The sequence below is a fragment of the Diceros bicornis genome, chromosome X (genome assembly GCF_020826845.1).
Source record: "Diceros bicornis minor isolate mBicDic1 chromosome X, mDicBic1.mat.cur, whole genome shotgun sequence".
Lineage (NCBI taxonomy): Eukaryota > Metazoa > Chordata > Mammalia > Perissodactyla > Rhinocerotidae > Diceros > Diceros bicornis.
In genome coordinates this window covers 66,716,922-66,733,922 of record NC_080781.1, presented here as the reverse complement: position 1 = coordinate 66,733,922, position 17,001 = coordinate 66,716,922, and positions in this window count along the sequence as shown.

Here is a 17,001-nt window from a genome sequence, read left to right as displayed (position 1 = left end):
GTGTGTTTGAGCCCAGCAGAGTGGAGTGTCATGCACATGGTAGAGCCTTGGGAAATATTTGTGTGCTGAATCAATAAATGACCTCAGAACTATAGACTGGAAATTACTATTTTGACCCAGCTCCAGGGATATCTGGAAGAGAAGCCAGTAAGAACATTGTCCAGTGCTTGGCAGAACCTGGCTTCAGGATTACTCTGTTTTGTGTTTTTGTTTGTTTGTTTCCAGTGGTGTAGGAGTGGGGTGGGGGTGGATAGGGAGGTAGGAGAGGGAGGCAGACAGGCAGGGAGATTCAGTCTAGTTTATTTGGCTGGAAACTTTTATTTCTTTCTTTACCTGGAGGTTAACCAGAGAGGTAGCCTCACTGCAGGACGCAGAGTGGCCAGCAGCAGGAGTCAAATCCCATGTACTAAAGATCAGGGCTCAGGCAATGCAAGGGTTATTTAATACCACTAGGGAGTGATCTCTCAGTTTTTCTGAGATTTAGCGAGGCATCAGTCAAATGCGGCCTCTGTTAGACCTCTCTCTGCTGCCCAGCTCTGGGCTAACCGCTATAGACCAGGTTAATTGTATGGCTTCCAAGAGATAAAGAATGTGAAATTGCTTTGTAAACAGCGTAGTCCACCTGTGATAGACTATGGGGATCTTGGTAAGCCTTTTCTTTAGTAGCCTTAATGCTTGGGAGGCTCTCACAGCCTGCTAAATATTTTCTAAGAATGATCTGGCCTCTCAGGTTACCAGAGTAGGCTAGGGCTACTCTCCATCCCCTCTATCCTCTTCCACCTCCCTGGCCCAGATTTCAACCTGGTTCAACCTCTGCAGGGGGACAGGGAGAGGAGAAGGAGTGTCTTTGTACTATGGAGCTTGGCTTCAGTCATCAATCATTGGGCCCTTGCTACTATGGTGAGGGAGGTGAGGAATGCAGATTAAGTCCCTCTTAATGACATGGTAACTGAGGCTGAGAGTAGGGCAGGGACTTACCCTAGGCATACATTAGTAAATGATCTATGGCACTTGGATTTAAACCCAAGCATAACTGACTGAGGAACTTTACAAGGTACTCTACCTATCTCAGTCTCAGTTTCCAACAGGAAAAATGGGACTGACAATAGAAATCACTCTATACGGATGTTGGGGGGATTCAGTGCACCAATGGTGTGCTCAACAAGTGGTTATTATTATTGTCATCCACAGAGTGGCTGAGACTTCCACAGGGCACGGGCCTACCATGCCTCCTCTAGCTCACTAAAGTACATGGAAGGCACTGAGTGATTGGGGAGAAGACCCAGAGCAGTTTGGACATCCCTGCCTGTTGCCTCTCCATTTAAGCTTTGCACCCTGGGCTCTGAAAACAGTCCTTCTCCACCCACTCATCTCCATCTCCCTCCCTGAGCTCCTTGGAGTCTTAGCAACACCAGCTTTTGTGGGGGAAGGAGCCTTTTGTCCTTTCCATCCATCTTCATTGTTGTGATGGACTTTTGTACTTCCATGGCCACACACTCTGGAGAATGAGCACCACTAGGCTCCAGGCCTGTCCCAAAGCATCATGGTAGGGGTAGGACCAAAGCATGTTTTGGAGAAAGATTAAGGTTCTTTCATGGGAATGTGAGTAGTTAGGGAAAATACCCATTGAGGTAGTGGAGGGCCGGGGCTATTGTACCCACCCTGTCCCCAGGGCTAGCTACCTGGTTCTGGGTTAGGAGACCAAGAAGAATGAGGGAGGTCCAGGGCTCAGAAATGGAGTCCAAAAGACAACATGGTGGAGAAACAGACTTCTTGGACATCCAGAGGCATCCTCAACTCTAGGAGAAAGAAAGTATGTGTAAGAAGGCAAGTAGGGGCCACTGCCTAATGCCAAGATCCCCAACTTAGGAAGGATGGGTCAGGGAGGGGTTTTACAGAGATAGAGAGAGCAGGGAGGAAGACAGAGAGGCCAACTAAGAATGAGGAGACTGTAAACCCAACACTCTACTATTAGGGGAGTCTCAGACTAAGTCTGAGAGGTTAGGGTAGACTGATTCTCTGAAATAAAAAGAGAAATGTAAGTCCTGGCTATCTGCTTGGGGAAAGAGAACCAGAAACCCAGTTCACAGAGCGTATACTCCAGGCCAGAACCAATGCTGGTTCCTTTCTGGTGTGAACTCCCATTAGGATCACTACAATTAAATGAGGTATATGGTATCAGGCCTGTTTTACAGCATAGGGGGAGGGGAATGGAGGTGAGAATGGAGGCTCAGTGAGGTTTAGTAACTGGCCCAAGGTCAAACAGCCAGTAAGAGGGAGCCAGCAAATCATATCTAGTCTGACCACAACTTTCATTCAGGGCCTGGGGATCAGGACTTGGAGAATAATAGCCCAGTTGTTATGCCCATATTCACTGAACACAGGATAACAGGGAAAATTGGCACAAACTATAATGGGAGAGGTTTGGATTTGTTCTGAAAAAGAACATGCCCACTCTGAGAGCCAAGAAGCACTGGGGTGGGTGAACAAGTTGATGAAATAAATATGAAGTGGCCTTTTTTAGAAGTCTAGGTGGCACTCTGTGAGGGATCGTTTCAGAACCGTTTGGCTTTGAAGCCAGAACAGAGTCACATTAGTGACTGACATTTGATTTTATAATGAGCATTTTCACTTTAAAAGGTTTGATTTTATTTTGACCTTGCTTCAGCCAAGTTTCTTTATTCTTTCCCATTTGAAAATGCCTCTCACATCATCTCATCTTACTACTTTGCTTGTTTCCTCACTGGAAAATTTTTCTACTACATTTTCATTCTCTCCTAAACACCCAAACTTAATTATCCTCCACCTAACCAGCAGCAAAGAACAACATCTTTGAGGCTTTAGTTTAGAGACTGACAAACTGTGGCCATTGGGCCAAATCCAGCCTTGCAACTATTTTTGTATGCCTGTGAGATTATTATAATAATAATAATAAATATATCTAGTTAGTAAAATTTATTTTTTAGAGCAGTTTTAGGTTCACAGCAAAATTGAAAGTACAGAGAGTTCCCACATACTCCCTGTCCCCACATACCCACAAGTTTCCCTACTATTGACAACATATATTAGTTGTCATAGTAGTACATATATTACAATTAATGAACCTAGTTTGATGCATCATTGTTACTCTAGTCCATAGTTTACACTAGGATTCACTCTTGGTGTTACGGGTTTTGACCCATATAATGGTGTTATGGGTTTTGACAAATGTATAATGACATGTATCCACCATTGTAGTATCATACAGAACACTTTCACTGCCCTAAACATCGTCTGTGCTCTGCCCATTCATCCCTCCCTGCCCCTAACTCCTGGCAACCACTGATGTTTCTACTATCTCCATAGTTTTGCCTTTTCCAGAATGTCAAATAGTTGGAGTCATACAGTGTGTAGCCTTTTTATATTTCCTTCTTTCACCTTAATATGCATTTAGGGTTCTTCTGTGTCTTTTCGTGGCTTGCTAGCTCATTTCTTTTTAGCACTGAATAATATTCCATTGTCTGGATGTAGCACAATTTATATACCATTCACCTACTGAAGGACATCTTGGTTGCTTCCAAGTTTTGGCAATTATGAGTAAAGCTGCTATAAACATCTGTGTGCAGGTTTTGTGTGGATAGAAGTTTTCAATTCCTTTGGGTAACTACCAAGGAGTGTGACTGCTGTATCATTTGATAAGAGCATGTTTAAAAACATGATTTCAAAAGAAACTGCCTGTACCATTTTGCATTCCCAGCAGCAATGAATGAGAGTTCCTCTTGCTGTACATCCTTGCCAGCATTTGATGTCAGTGTTTTGGATTTTAGGCATTCTAATATGTATTCTAATAAGTGGCAACTCATTTTTGTTTTAATTTGCAATTCCCTAACGATGAATGATGTTGAACATCTTTTCATATGCTTACTTGCCATCTGAATATCTTCTTTGTTGAGGAGTCTGTTAAGATCTTTTGACCATTTTTTAAATTGGATTGTTCATTTTTTTGCTGTTGAGTTCTTTCTGTATTTTGGATAAAAGTCCTTATAGAACATCTCTTTCACAAATATTTTCTCCCAGTCTGTGGCTAGTCTTCTCATTCTCTTGACATAGTCTTTTGCAAAGCACAAGTTTTTCTTTCATAGATTGTGCTGTTGGTATTGTATTTGAAAATTCATTGCCATACCCAAAGTCATATAGGTATTCTACGTTATCTTCTAGGAGTTTTAGAGTTTTGCGTTCTACATTTAGGTCTATGATCCATTTTGAGTCAATTTTTGAGAAGGGTATAAGGTCTGTTTCATTTTGTTGCACGTGGATGTCCAGTTGTTCCAGCATCATTTTTTGAAAAGACTATCTTTGCACCACTGTATTGCCTTTGCTCCTTTGTAAAAAGTCAGTTGACTACACAGGTTTCCCCCACTACCTGAAAGTTCACTTTACACCACTTCGCTTTTACAAAAGCCCTGTTTTTGCTAACTGAAAGAAATCTGAATAGCATTTTCACTTTTATGAAAAAAGGCAAAAAATGAAAATAGCGTTCAGCATTTGTTTTGCAGCAAGCCATTATAGAGGCAGTGTGCACCCCAAGCAGCAAGAGTGGTGCTGCCAAGCTTCTTCTCCAGGAACTACATTCAGCATCTCAGCATCAAGTTGCCATAGCTTTGAACTGTGTCTATGAGCGTCTGTGCTTTACCTTGATTTATTTTGGTAGGTTATTTTTTGGGTCTGGGAACACAAAAATTTTTCCTATATACATTTATGGTAATTGCTTTTTTGCTTTATGCCATTTCAGCTTATGAAAAGTTATGAAACTTTTCATAAGGAACACTCTACTTTTGGATAGCAGGGGAAAACTGTATTTATGTGTGTCTGGTTCTGGGCTCTATTCTTTCCGTTGATCTATTTGTGTATTCTTTTGCCAAAACCACATTGTCCTAATTTATGTTGCTTTATAATAAGTTTTGAAGTCAAGAAGAGTCAGTCCTCCAACTTTGTTCTTCTTCTTTAATATCATGTTGGCTATTCAGGGTCTTTTTCTCTCCATATAAACTTCAGAATCAGTTTGTCAATATCCACAAAATAACATGCTGAGTTTTATTGAGATTGCATTGAATTTAAAGATCAATTTGGGAAGAACTGACATCTTGACAATGTTGAGTCGTCTTATACATGAAAATGGAATGCATCTCCATTTATTTAGTTCTTCTTTGATATCTTTCATCAGAGTTTTGTAGTTGTCCTCATAGAGATCTCATACATATTGTGTTAGATGTATACCTAAGTATTTAATTTTTTTCGATAATAATGTAAACGGTAATGCATTTTCTAATTTCAAATTCCACTTGTTTACTGCAGATATATACAATAGTGATTGACTTTTGTATATTAATCTTTTATCTTGCAATCTTGCTACAATTGCTTATTAGTTCCAGGAGGTTTTTTTTATTGTTATTCTTTCAGATTTTATGCATAGAAGTTTATTTCATCTGCAAAAAAAATTTTATTTCTTCACTCCCAATTTATATACCTGTTATTTCCTTTTCATGTCTTACTGCATTAGCTAGGACTTACAGTACAATGTTGAAAACCTGTGGTGAAAGGGGACGTCCATGTCTTGTTCTTGATCTTAGTGGGAAAACTTCTAGTTTTTCACCAATAAGAATGATGTTAGCTGTAGATATCTTTATCAATTTGAGGATGTTTGCCTCTATTCCTAGTTTGCTGAGAGTTTTTATTATAAATGGGTGTTAGATTTTGTCAAATGCTTTTTCTGCATCTGTTGATATGATGATGTGATTTTCCGACATTAGCTTGTTGATTTAATGAATTACAGCAATTGATTTTCCAATATTGAACTAGCGTTGCATACCTGGAATAAATCCCACTTGGTCATGTTTTATAATTCTTTTTACACATTGTTGGATTCAATTTGCTGATATTTTGTTGAAGATCTTTGCATCTATGTTCATGAGAGATACTGGTCTGTAGATTTCTTTTTTTGTAATGTCATTGTCTGGTGTTGGTTTTAGGGTAATGCTGGTCTCAAAGAATGAGTTAGGAAGTATTCCGTCTACTTATATCTTCTGGTAGAGATTGTAGAAGATCAGTATAATTTCAACCATAAATATTTGGTAGAATTCACCAGTGAACCCATCTGGGTCTTGTCCTTTCTGTTTTGGAAGATTATTAATTATTGATTCCATTTATTAAATAGATATAAGCCTATTCAGATTGTCTGTTTCTTCTTGTGTGAGCGTTGGCAGATTGCGTCTGTCAAGGAATTAGTTCATTTATTCTAGGTTATCAAATTTGTGGGCATAGAGTTGTTCATAATATTCCTTTATTATCCTTTAATGTCCATGGGATCTATAGTTATGTCCCCCCTTTTATTTTTGATATTAGTAATTTGTGTTCTCTCTCTCTTTTTTTTTTTAGTTAGCCTGGCTAGAGGCTTATCAATTTTATTGATCTTTTCAATGTACCAGCTTTTGGTTTCATTGATTTTCTTCATTGTTTTCCTGTTTTCAATTTCCTTGATTTCTGCTCTAATTTTTATCATTTCTTTTCTTCTGTCTACATCATTGTTATTAACTTTATGAAGAATGATTAACAAATATAATTGCATATATTTAAAGTGTACAACGTGATGATTTGATATACATATACATTGTAGGATGATTACTAAAATCAAGATAATTACACATCCATCACCTCACATCGTTAACACGGTTAACTTTATTTTGTGTGTGATGAGAATACTTAAGATCTACTCTCAGCAACTTTCAAGTATACAATACAGTATTATTAACCATAGTCACAATGCTGTACATTAGATTCTCAGAACTTATTTTTCTTACAACTGAAAATTTGTATCCTTTGATGTACATCAGTCCATTTTCCTCTTACTCCAGGCCCTGGCAATCACTTTCTATTCTCTGTTTCTATGAAATTGGCTTTTTAAAAAAAGATTCCACACATAAGTGATACCATACAGTATTAGTATTTCTCTATCTGGCTTATTTCACTTAGCATAATACCCACCAGATTCACACATGTTATCACAAATGGCAGTATTTCCTTCTTTTTAATGGCTGAATAATGTTCCCTCTTATATATATGCCACATATTTCTTTATCCATTCATCAGTCAACAGACACAATTAGGTTGAATCCATGTCTTGCCTATTGTCAATAATGCTGCAGTGAACATGGGGGTGCAGATATATTTTTGAGATCATAATTTCATTTCCTTTGGATATAAACCCAGAAGTGGAATTGCTGGATCATATGGTAGTTCTATTTTTAATATTCTGAGGATTCACCATACTGTTTTCAATAATGGCTGTACCAATTTACATTCCCAATGACAGTGTGTGAGGATTCCTTCTTCTCTACATCCTCTCCCTAATGTCTTGTTTTTCTGATAATAGCCATCCTAACAGGTGTGTAGTCTTATCTCATTGTGGTTTTGATTTGCATTTCCTGATGATTAATGATGTTAAGCACTTTTTCATGTACCTGTTGGCCATTTGTATGGCCACTTGTATGTCTTCTTTGGAAAAATGCCTATTCAGTTCCTCTGCCCATTTTTAAATCAGACTGTTTTTTTTTTCATATTGAGTTGTATAAGTTATTTATATATTTTGTATATAACACCTTATCTGATATATGGTTTACAAATATATATATATATATTTTTGTGTGTGAGGAAGATTAGCCCTGAGCTCACATCCGATACCAATCCTCCACTTTTTTTTGCTGAGGAATATTGGCCCTGGGCTAGCATCCATGCCCACCTTCCTCTACTTTATATGGGATGCCACCACAGCATGGCTTGACAAGCAGTGCATCAGTGCATGTGCAGGATCTGAACCTGTGAACCCCAGCTGCCGAAGCGGAGTGCACACACTTAACCGCTATGCCACTGGCCCGGGCCCTGGTTTGCAAATATTTTCTACCATTCCTTGGGTTGTCTTTTCATCTTGTTGATTATTGCTTTGGCTGTGCAGAAGCTTTCTTGTTTGATGTAGTCCCACTTGTTGATTTTTCCTTTGGTTGCTTGTGTTTTTGTTGTCATATCCAATAAGTCATTGTCAAGCCTAGTGTCTGGGAGCTTTTTCCTTGACTTTTTCTAGGAGTTTTATGGTTTCAGGTCTTATATTTAGGTCTTTTTTTTTTTTTTAAGGAACAAACTTGTGTATTGTATTAATGACATACATTTTTTGGATTAGTATTACAATATTTAAAAGCAGCAGAAATATCACAAGATACATTTGACTCCAAAAATACGATCTGAAACTTATCAAGTTATATTTTTCTTCAACACTGCTTCCCTGACTTTAAGTGGGAAAAGTGTCTCCATAACCAATAGAGATACAATTATTTTTTTTAAAGTATACAATTAAATGATTTTATTATATTCACAGAATTGTGCATCCATCACACAATCAATTTTAGAAAATTTTCATCACCACGAATAGAAACCCCACACTCATCACTAGTTAGTCCCCATTCCCACCTCCCCGCAGTTCCTGTCAACCACTAGTCTACATTCTATCTCTATGGATTTGTCTATTCTGGAGATTTCATATAAATGTAATCATACAATATGTGACCCCATGTGTCTGGTTTCTTTCTTTATTTTTTAATTTTTTGTTTATTGCAGTAACATTGGTTTATAACATTGTATAAATTTCAGGTGTACATCATTATACGTCTATTTCTGCATAGATTACATCATGTTCACCACCCAAATACTAATTACAACCCATCACCACACACATGTGCCAAATTATCCCTTTTACCCTCTTCCCTCCCTCCTTCCCCTCTGGTAACGACCAATTCAATCTCTGTCTCTATGTGTTTGTTTATTGTTGTTATTATCTACTACTTAATGAAGGAAATCATATGGTATTTGACCTTCTCCCTCTGACTTATTTCACTTTGCATAATACCCTCAATGTCCATCCATGTTGTCACGAATGTCTGGATTTCATCGTTTCTTATGGCTGAGTAGTATTCCATTGTGTATATATACCACATCTTCTTTATCCATTCGTCCCTTGATGGGCACTTAGGTTGCTTCCAAGTCTTGGCTATTGTGAATAACGCTGCAGTGAACACAGGGGTGCATGTATCTTTACGCATTGATGTTTTCAAGTTCTTTGGATAAATACCCAGCAGTGGAATAGCTGGATCATATGGTAGTTCTATCCTTGATTTTTTGAGGAATCTCCATACTGTTTTCCATAGTGGCTGCACCAGTTGGCACTCCCACCAGCAGTGTATGAGTGTTCCCTTCTCTCCACATCCTCTCCAACACATGTTGTTTCCTGTCTTGTTAATTATAGCCATTCTGACAGGCGTGAGGTGATATCTGATTGTAGTTTTGATTTGCATTTCCCTGATAGTTAATGATGTTGAAAATCTTTTCATGTGCCTGTTGGCCATCTGTATATCTTCTTTGGAGAAATGTCTGTTCAGGTCTTTTGCCCATTTTTTAATTGGGTTGTTAGTTTTTTTGTTGTTGAGATGCATGAGTTCTTTATATATTTTGGAGATTAAGCCCTTATCAGATGTATGGTTTGCAAATATCTTCTCCCAATTGTTAGGTTGTCTTTTCATTTTGTTGATGGTTTCCTTTGCTGTGCAGAAGCTTTTTAAAAGAAGAATAAACAAAGCGCAAAATCAGTAGAAGAAGGGAAATGATAAAAATCAGAGCAGAAATAAATGAAATAGAGACTAAAAAAACAGTAGAAAAAATTAATAAAACTCAGAGCTGGTTCTTTGAAAAGATCATCAAAATTGACAAACCTTTAGCTAGACTCACCAAGAAAAAAAGAGAGAAGGCACATATCAGTAAAATCGGAAATGAAAGAGGAGAAATTACAACAGACACCTCAGAAATACAAAAGATTATAAGAGAATACTATGAAAAGCTATATGCCAACCAATTCGACAATATGGAAGAAATGGTTAAATTCTTAGAATCATACGATCTTCCAAAACTGGATCAAGAACAAGTAGAGAATTTGAATAGACCAATCACCAGTAAGGAGATCGAAACAGTAATCACAAACCTCCCCAAAAATAAAAGTCCAGGACCAGACGGCTTCCCTGGTGAATTCTACCAAACATTCAAAGAAGACTTAATACCTATCCTTCTCAAACTCTTCCAAAAATTTGAGGAGGGGGAGAAGGTCCCTAACTCATTCTACGAAGCCGACATTACCTTGATACCAAAACCAGACAAAGACAACACAAAAAACGAAAATTACAACTCAATATCACTGATGAACATCGATGCCAAAATCCTCAACAAAATACTAGCAAATCGCATACAACAATATGTTAAAAAGGTTATACACCATGATCAAGTGGGATTTATTCCAGGTATACAGGGATGGTTATATTTAGGTCTTTAATCCACTTTGAGTTAATTTTTCTGAGTGGTGTAACATACAGGACAATTTCATTCTTTTGCACACGAATATCCAGTTTTCCCAACACCGTTTATTGAAGAGAGTATCTTTTCTTCATGAATATTATTGGCTCCCTTGTCAAAATGTTGACTGTATGGGTTTATTTCTGGGGTCTCAATTCTAATCTATTGTCTCTGAACCTATTTTTATGCCAGGACTACACGATATTGATTACTATAGCTTTATAACATGGCTTGAAATCAAAAAGTGTGATGCTTCCAGCTTTGTTCTTCTTAGCATTGCTTTCGCTATTTGAGGTCTTTTATGGTTCCATACAAATTTTAGCTTTGCTTTTTCTATTTCTGAGAAAAATGCCGTTGGAATTTTGATAGGGATTGTGTTGAACCTATAGATGGCATTGGATTGTATGGACATTGTAACAATATTAATTTTTGTTCTATGAACACGGATTATCTTTCCATTTATTTGTGTCTTCAATTTCTTTCATCACTGTCTTATAGTTTATGTTGTACAGATCTTTCACTGCCTTGGATAAATTTATTCCTAAATATTTTATTGTTTTTTTATGCTATTGTAAATGGTATTTTTCCTTATTTCTTTTTCAGATAGTTTGCTTTTAGTCTATAGAAGCACACCTGTGTTTTGTATGTTGATTTTGTATCCTGCAACTTTACTGAATTTTTATCAGTTCTAACAGTTTTTGCTGGTTTCTTTATAATTTTCTATAAATGAAATATATTTTACATCTATATAAGATCATGTCATCTGCAAACAGACAATTTTACATCCTCCTTTGTGATTTGGATGCCTTTTAATTCTTTTACTTGCTTTACTATTCTGGCTCTGCCTTCCAGTGCTCTCCAGAATAGGAGTGGTGAGAGCAGGCACCCTTTTCTTGTTTCCAATCTTAGAGGGAAATCTTTCAACCATTCATCTTTGCATATAATGTTAACTGTGGGCTTTTCATAGATGGCCTTTATTATGTTGAGGTAGATTCCTTCTATGTCCAATTTGTTGCGAGTTGTTATCATGATAGATGTTGTATTTTGTCAAATGCTTATTTTGCATCTATTGAGATGATCATTTGAATTTTATCCTTCATTCCGTTTATGTGGTATATCACACTTATTGATTTGTGTATGTTGATGTGGTGTATCACGTTGATTGATTTGCGAATGTTAAACCATGCCTGCATACCTGGAATAAATCCCACTTGATCATGGTGTATAATCTTTTTAACTTATTGTTGTATGCGATTTGCTAGTATTTTGTTGAGGATTTTGGCATCGAGGTTCATCGGTGATATTGGGTTGTAATTTTCTTTTTTTGTGTTGTCCTTGCCTGGTTTTGGTATCAGGGTAATGTCGCCTTTGTAGAATGAGTTAAGGAGCTTCCCCCCTTCCTCAAGTCTTTGGAAGAGTTTGAGAAGGATAGGTATTGAGTCTTCTTTGAATGTTTGGTAGAATTCACCAGGGAAGCCGTCTGGTCCTGGACTTTTATTTTTGGGGAGGTTTGTGATTACTGTTTCGATCTCCTTACTGGTGATTGGTCTATTCAAATTCTCTACTTGTTCTTGATCCAGTTTTGGAAGATCGTATGATTCTAAGAATTTAACCATTTCTTCCATATTGTCGAATTGGTTGGCATATAGCTTTTCATAGTATTCTCTTATAATCTTTTGTATTTCTGAGGTGTCTGTTGTAATTTTTCCTCTTTCATTTCCGATTTTACTGATTTGTGCCTTCCCTCTTTTTTTCTTGGTGAGTCTAGCTAAAGGTTTGTCAATTTTGTTGATCTTTACAAAGAACCAGCTCTTGGTTTTATTAATTTTTTCTATTTTTTTTAGTCTCTATTTCATTTATTTCTCCTCTGATTTTTATTATTTCCCTTCTTCTACTGATATGGGCTTTGTTTGTTCTTCTTTTTCCAGTTCCTTTAGGTGCATTGTTAGACTGTTTATTTGAGACTTTTCTTGTTTGTTGAGATAGGCCTGTATTGCTATAAACTTCACTCTTAGAACCACTTTTGCTGTATCCCATAAATTTTGGCATGTCATATTTTCATTTTCATTTGTCTCCAGGTATTTTTTGATTTCTTTTATGATTTCTTCACTGACCCAGTCGTTGTTCAGTAGCATTTTGTTTAATCTCCACATATTTCTTGCTTTTCTGATTTTCTTCCTATAGTTGATTTCCAGTTTCATACTGTTGTTGCCAGAAAAGATGCTTGGTATTATTTCAATCTTCTTAAATTTATGTAGACTCGTTTTGTGGCCTAATATGTGATCCATACTGGAGAATGTTCCATGTGCATTTGAAAAGAACATGTATTCTTCGGTTTTTGGATGGAATGCTCTGTATATATCTACTAGGTCCATCTGTTCTAGGGTGTCATTTAAGGCCAATGTTTCCCTATTTATCTTCCGTTTGGATGATCTATCCATTGGTGTAAGTGGAGTGTTAAAGTCCCTTAATATTATTCTGTTACTGTCTATTTCTCTTTTTATGTCTGTTTATGATTGCTTTATATATTTATGTGCACCTACATTGGGTGCCTAGATATTTACAAGTGTTATATCCTCTTGTTGGATTGTTCCCTTGATCATTATGTAATGCCCTTCTTTGTCTCTTTTTACAGTTTTTTGTTTTAAAGTCTATTTTGTCTGAGTACTGCTACCCCAGCTTTCTTTTCATTGCCATTTGCGTGGAGTATCATTTTCCATCACTTCACTTTCAGTCTGTGCATGTCTTTAGGTCTGAAGTGTGTCTCTTGTATGCAGCATATATATGGGTCTTGTTTTTTTATCCAATCAGCCACCCTATGCCTTTTAATTGGAGCATTTAGTCCATTGACGTTTAAAGTAGCTATTGATAAGTGTGTACTTACTGACATTTTTTAACTTTTTTCTCAGTGTTTTAGTAGTCCTTCTCTGTTCCTTTCTCCTTCTATACAGAATTGATGGTCTCTTTAGTTTGACCTCTGTCTGAAAGCTCTACTCTTTAACTCCCCTGCTCCCTCATTTTATGTTTTTGATATCATATCTAACCTCTTTTTTGTGCATTTGTATCCATTACCCTCTTATCATGGAAATAGATAATTTTTCCTATTTGTGGTCTTCTCTTTTCCCCTGAAATCAGTCCCTTTAACATTTCTTGTAGCACTGGTTTCTTGGTGACAAACTCCTTTAATTTTTGCTTGTCTGGGAAATTTTTGATCTCTCCTTCCATTTTGAATGATAATCTTGCTGGGTAGAGTATTCTTGGGTGTAAGTTTTTTCCTTTTAGCACTTTAAATATATTGTGCCACTCTCTTCTAGCCTGTAAGGTTTCTGCTGAGAAGTCAGCTGACAGACTTATGGGGTTTCCTGTGTATGTAACTAGTCTTTTTCTGGCAGCTTTTAGGATTCTCTCTTTATCTTTAATTCTAGACATTTTGATTATGATGTGTCTTGGTGTGGGCCTCTTTGGGTTTATCTTGTTTGGGGCTCTCTGTGCTTCCTGTACCTGGATGTCTGCTTCCTTCCTTAGGTTAGGGGAGTTTTCAGCTATTATTTCTTGAAATAGATTCTCTGCCCCTTTGTCTTGCTCTTCTCCTTCCAGGACACCTATAACACGGATGTTAGTGTGCTTGATGTTGTCCCAGATGTCCTTTAGACTGTCCTCACTCTTTTTAATTCTTTTCTCTTTTACCTGTTCAGCTTGGGTAATTTCTTCTAGTTTCTCATCCAGGTCGCAGATCTGTTGTTCTGTATCCTCTACTCTGCTTTTGAGTCCTTCTAGCGACTTTTTCATTTCCAGTATCGTATTCTTCATTTCTGATTGGTTCTTTTTTATATCTTCCATTTCTTTGTTGACATTCTCACTGAGTTCATCTATTCTTCTCCCCACATCAGTGAGCATCCTTAACGCTCTTTGTTTGAACTCTCTGTTGGGTAGGTTGCTCATTTCTGTTTCACTTAGTTCCTTTTCTGGGGTTTTGTCCTGTTCCCTTACTTGGAATGTATTCCTTTCCCTCCTCATTTTGCCTCTTTCCCTGTGCTCGTGTCTGTATATTTGGTAGGTCTGCTACCTCTCCTGCTCTTGGATAGGTGAACTTATATAAGTGATGCCTTAGGAGGCCTGCAGTGTGCTTCCCTCAGTTCTCAATGTTCCAGGGGTGACCCCTATGTGGGCTACGTGTGTCCTTCTGTTGTGGCCTGTTTGCTATCCCTGTAGTCGGCAAGGGAGGCTGAGTTATGCTCCTGGTCAGCTGTTGTAATGCTCAGCTGTTTGTAGTTGTTGTGGGCCCTTCAGTCTCTTTATCAGGTGTCAGGAGCCCCAGCACAGTTGGCTGCAAGTTCTAGTACAACATTTGTGTTGCAGTATTTCTTTTAAGTGAGTCGGCCCCCAGCGTGGCAGGTTGTTAGGCTCAGGGGCTTACAATTGCTACAAGCCTCCAGCCTTTAGGTCTGTTGTCAGCTCTCTGAATATTGCAGCTGGGTGAGGCTGGCCTCAGGCACAGGAGCACCCAATTGTTTCAGACTTTGGAAGGTCTGGCAACCCCCTATGTGGGTCTTTGAGCAGCACAAGTCTTCTGCAGCTGACAAACCCTGCCGCCCACAGGTCAACACACACAGTCAACACAGTCCAGCCCCATGTGTGCACCCCATCCTCCTGAAGTGGACCCAGTCTCTCCATGGAGGGAGCCCCACACACTCCACCACTGCCCCACACTCTCCACCTGCTCGTTGTGCAGTCCCTGTCCCACTGAAGTGGGCTCAGTTGCCAGGCTGCCGAGAATCCAGTCACCAGTCTATGCAGGCCCACAAGTTGCCTGAGGGCTTGTTGTTGGGTGGGACCTGTCTCTAGGGTGGGCTCCCTGCCCTGCCTGAGCTGGATTAAATTGGTGCTTTAGTGGGTGGGGCAGACCTGGGCTAGCAGGCCCCAGGGAGAACTCCAATGGCATCTGTGTCAGCATGCCCACACTAGGCCACAACAATGGCTGCCACCAATGTCCCAGTCCCTGGAGAGTTCTCACCTCTCACTGCGATGCACTCAGAGCCTATCAGGTGAGTCTCTTTTCACCAAAGCACTGTGCACCTTTCTTTCTGGTGCTTTTAGGTTGTTTTCTGAACCAGGTCAGTTTGCACATGGGCCCTTTAAGAACCGGTTTTAATTTCTTTGTGATCCAGATTTCTGGGGTGTACTCCCCAATGTTTTAGTAGTAGGCAAAGTCAGATATTATGCCATTTGTCTCAATTGTGCTGTGTCCACAAAATGCCCACAGCAGGAGCACTCCCGGCTCAGGGCCCCGCGCCTCCAGGGAGGGCTGTGTACCTGTGGGCTGCTCCTGGGCAGCCGTCAAGCTGGCGGCTTGTGAAGGGGGTGTTTTTTTTCTCCTGAAGGGAGTTTCTGCCTCTTCCACCTCTATTAGGATTGTCCTTTGTTGCAGGAGTTCCTCTTATCCAGTTTTCAATTCTGTCTCAGGGGTAATTTTCCCGCAAGTATTTGTAAATTGGCTGTGTCCGCGGGAGGAGGTGAGTTCAGAGTCTGCTTATGCCGCCATCTTGCCCAGTCCGATGCTGTCCTTATAAAATGAGTTAGGAAGTATTCCCTCTCCTTCAGTTTTTTGTAACAGTTTGAGAAGGATTTGTGTTAATTCTTCTTTAAATATTTGAAATAATTCATCAATTAAATCATCTGGTTCTGGGCTTTTCTTTGTTGGGAGTTATTTTTTTTATTTTTTTTTTTTGCTGATTTGATCTTCTTACTCGTTACTGATCTGTTTAAGTTTTCTATTTCTTCATGATTTCATTTTGGTAGCTGTAGGTTTCTAGGAATTTATCCATTTCTTCTAGGCTGTGCAATCTTCTCTTGTATAATTGCTCATATTATTCTCTTTTTATCTTTTGCATTTCTGTGGTTTCAGTTGTAATGCCCTCCTTTAATTTATAATTTTGTTTATTTGAGTCCTCTCCCTTTTTTCTTGATTAGTCCAGCTAATGGATTATCAATTTTGTTTTTTTTAAAGAATCACATCTTAGTTTTGTTCATCTTTTTATTGTTTTCCTATTATTTATTTTAATTATTTCTACGTCAATCTATTATTTCCTTCATTCTGCTAACTTTGGCAATAATTTGTTCTTCTTTTTCTAGTTCCTTGAGTTGTAAAGTTAAGTTGTTTATTTCTGATCTTTCTTCTTTCTTAATGTAGACATTTATCACAGTAAAATTCCCTGTTAGAACTGCTTTGGATGCATCTCATAAGTTTTAGTATGTTGTGATTCCGTTTTTATTTATTTCAAGATATTTTTGATTTCTTCTTTAAACCATTGGTTATTCAGTAGTGTGTTGTTTAGTTTCCATGTATTTATGAATTTTCTAATTTTCCTCCTGTTACTGATTCTATTTTTATAACATTGATGTGGGAAAAGATACTGGCATAATTTCTATCTTTTCAAATTTGTTGAGACTTGTTTTGTCATCTAACATATGATCTATCCTGGAGAGCATTCTGTGTGCATTTGAGAAAGATGTGTATTCTGCTGCTGTTTGATGGAATGATCTGCATATTCATCATTTTAATAGATGCAGGAAGAGGAC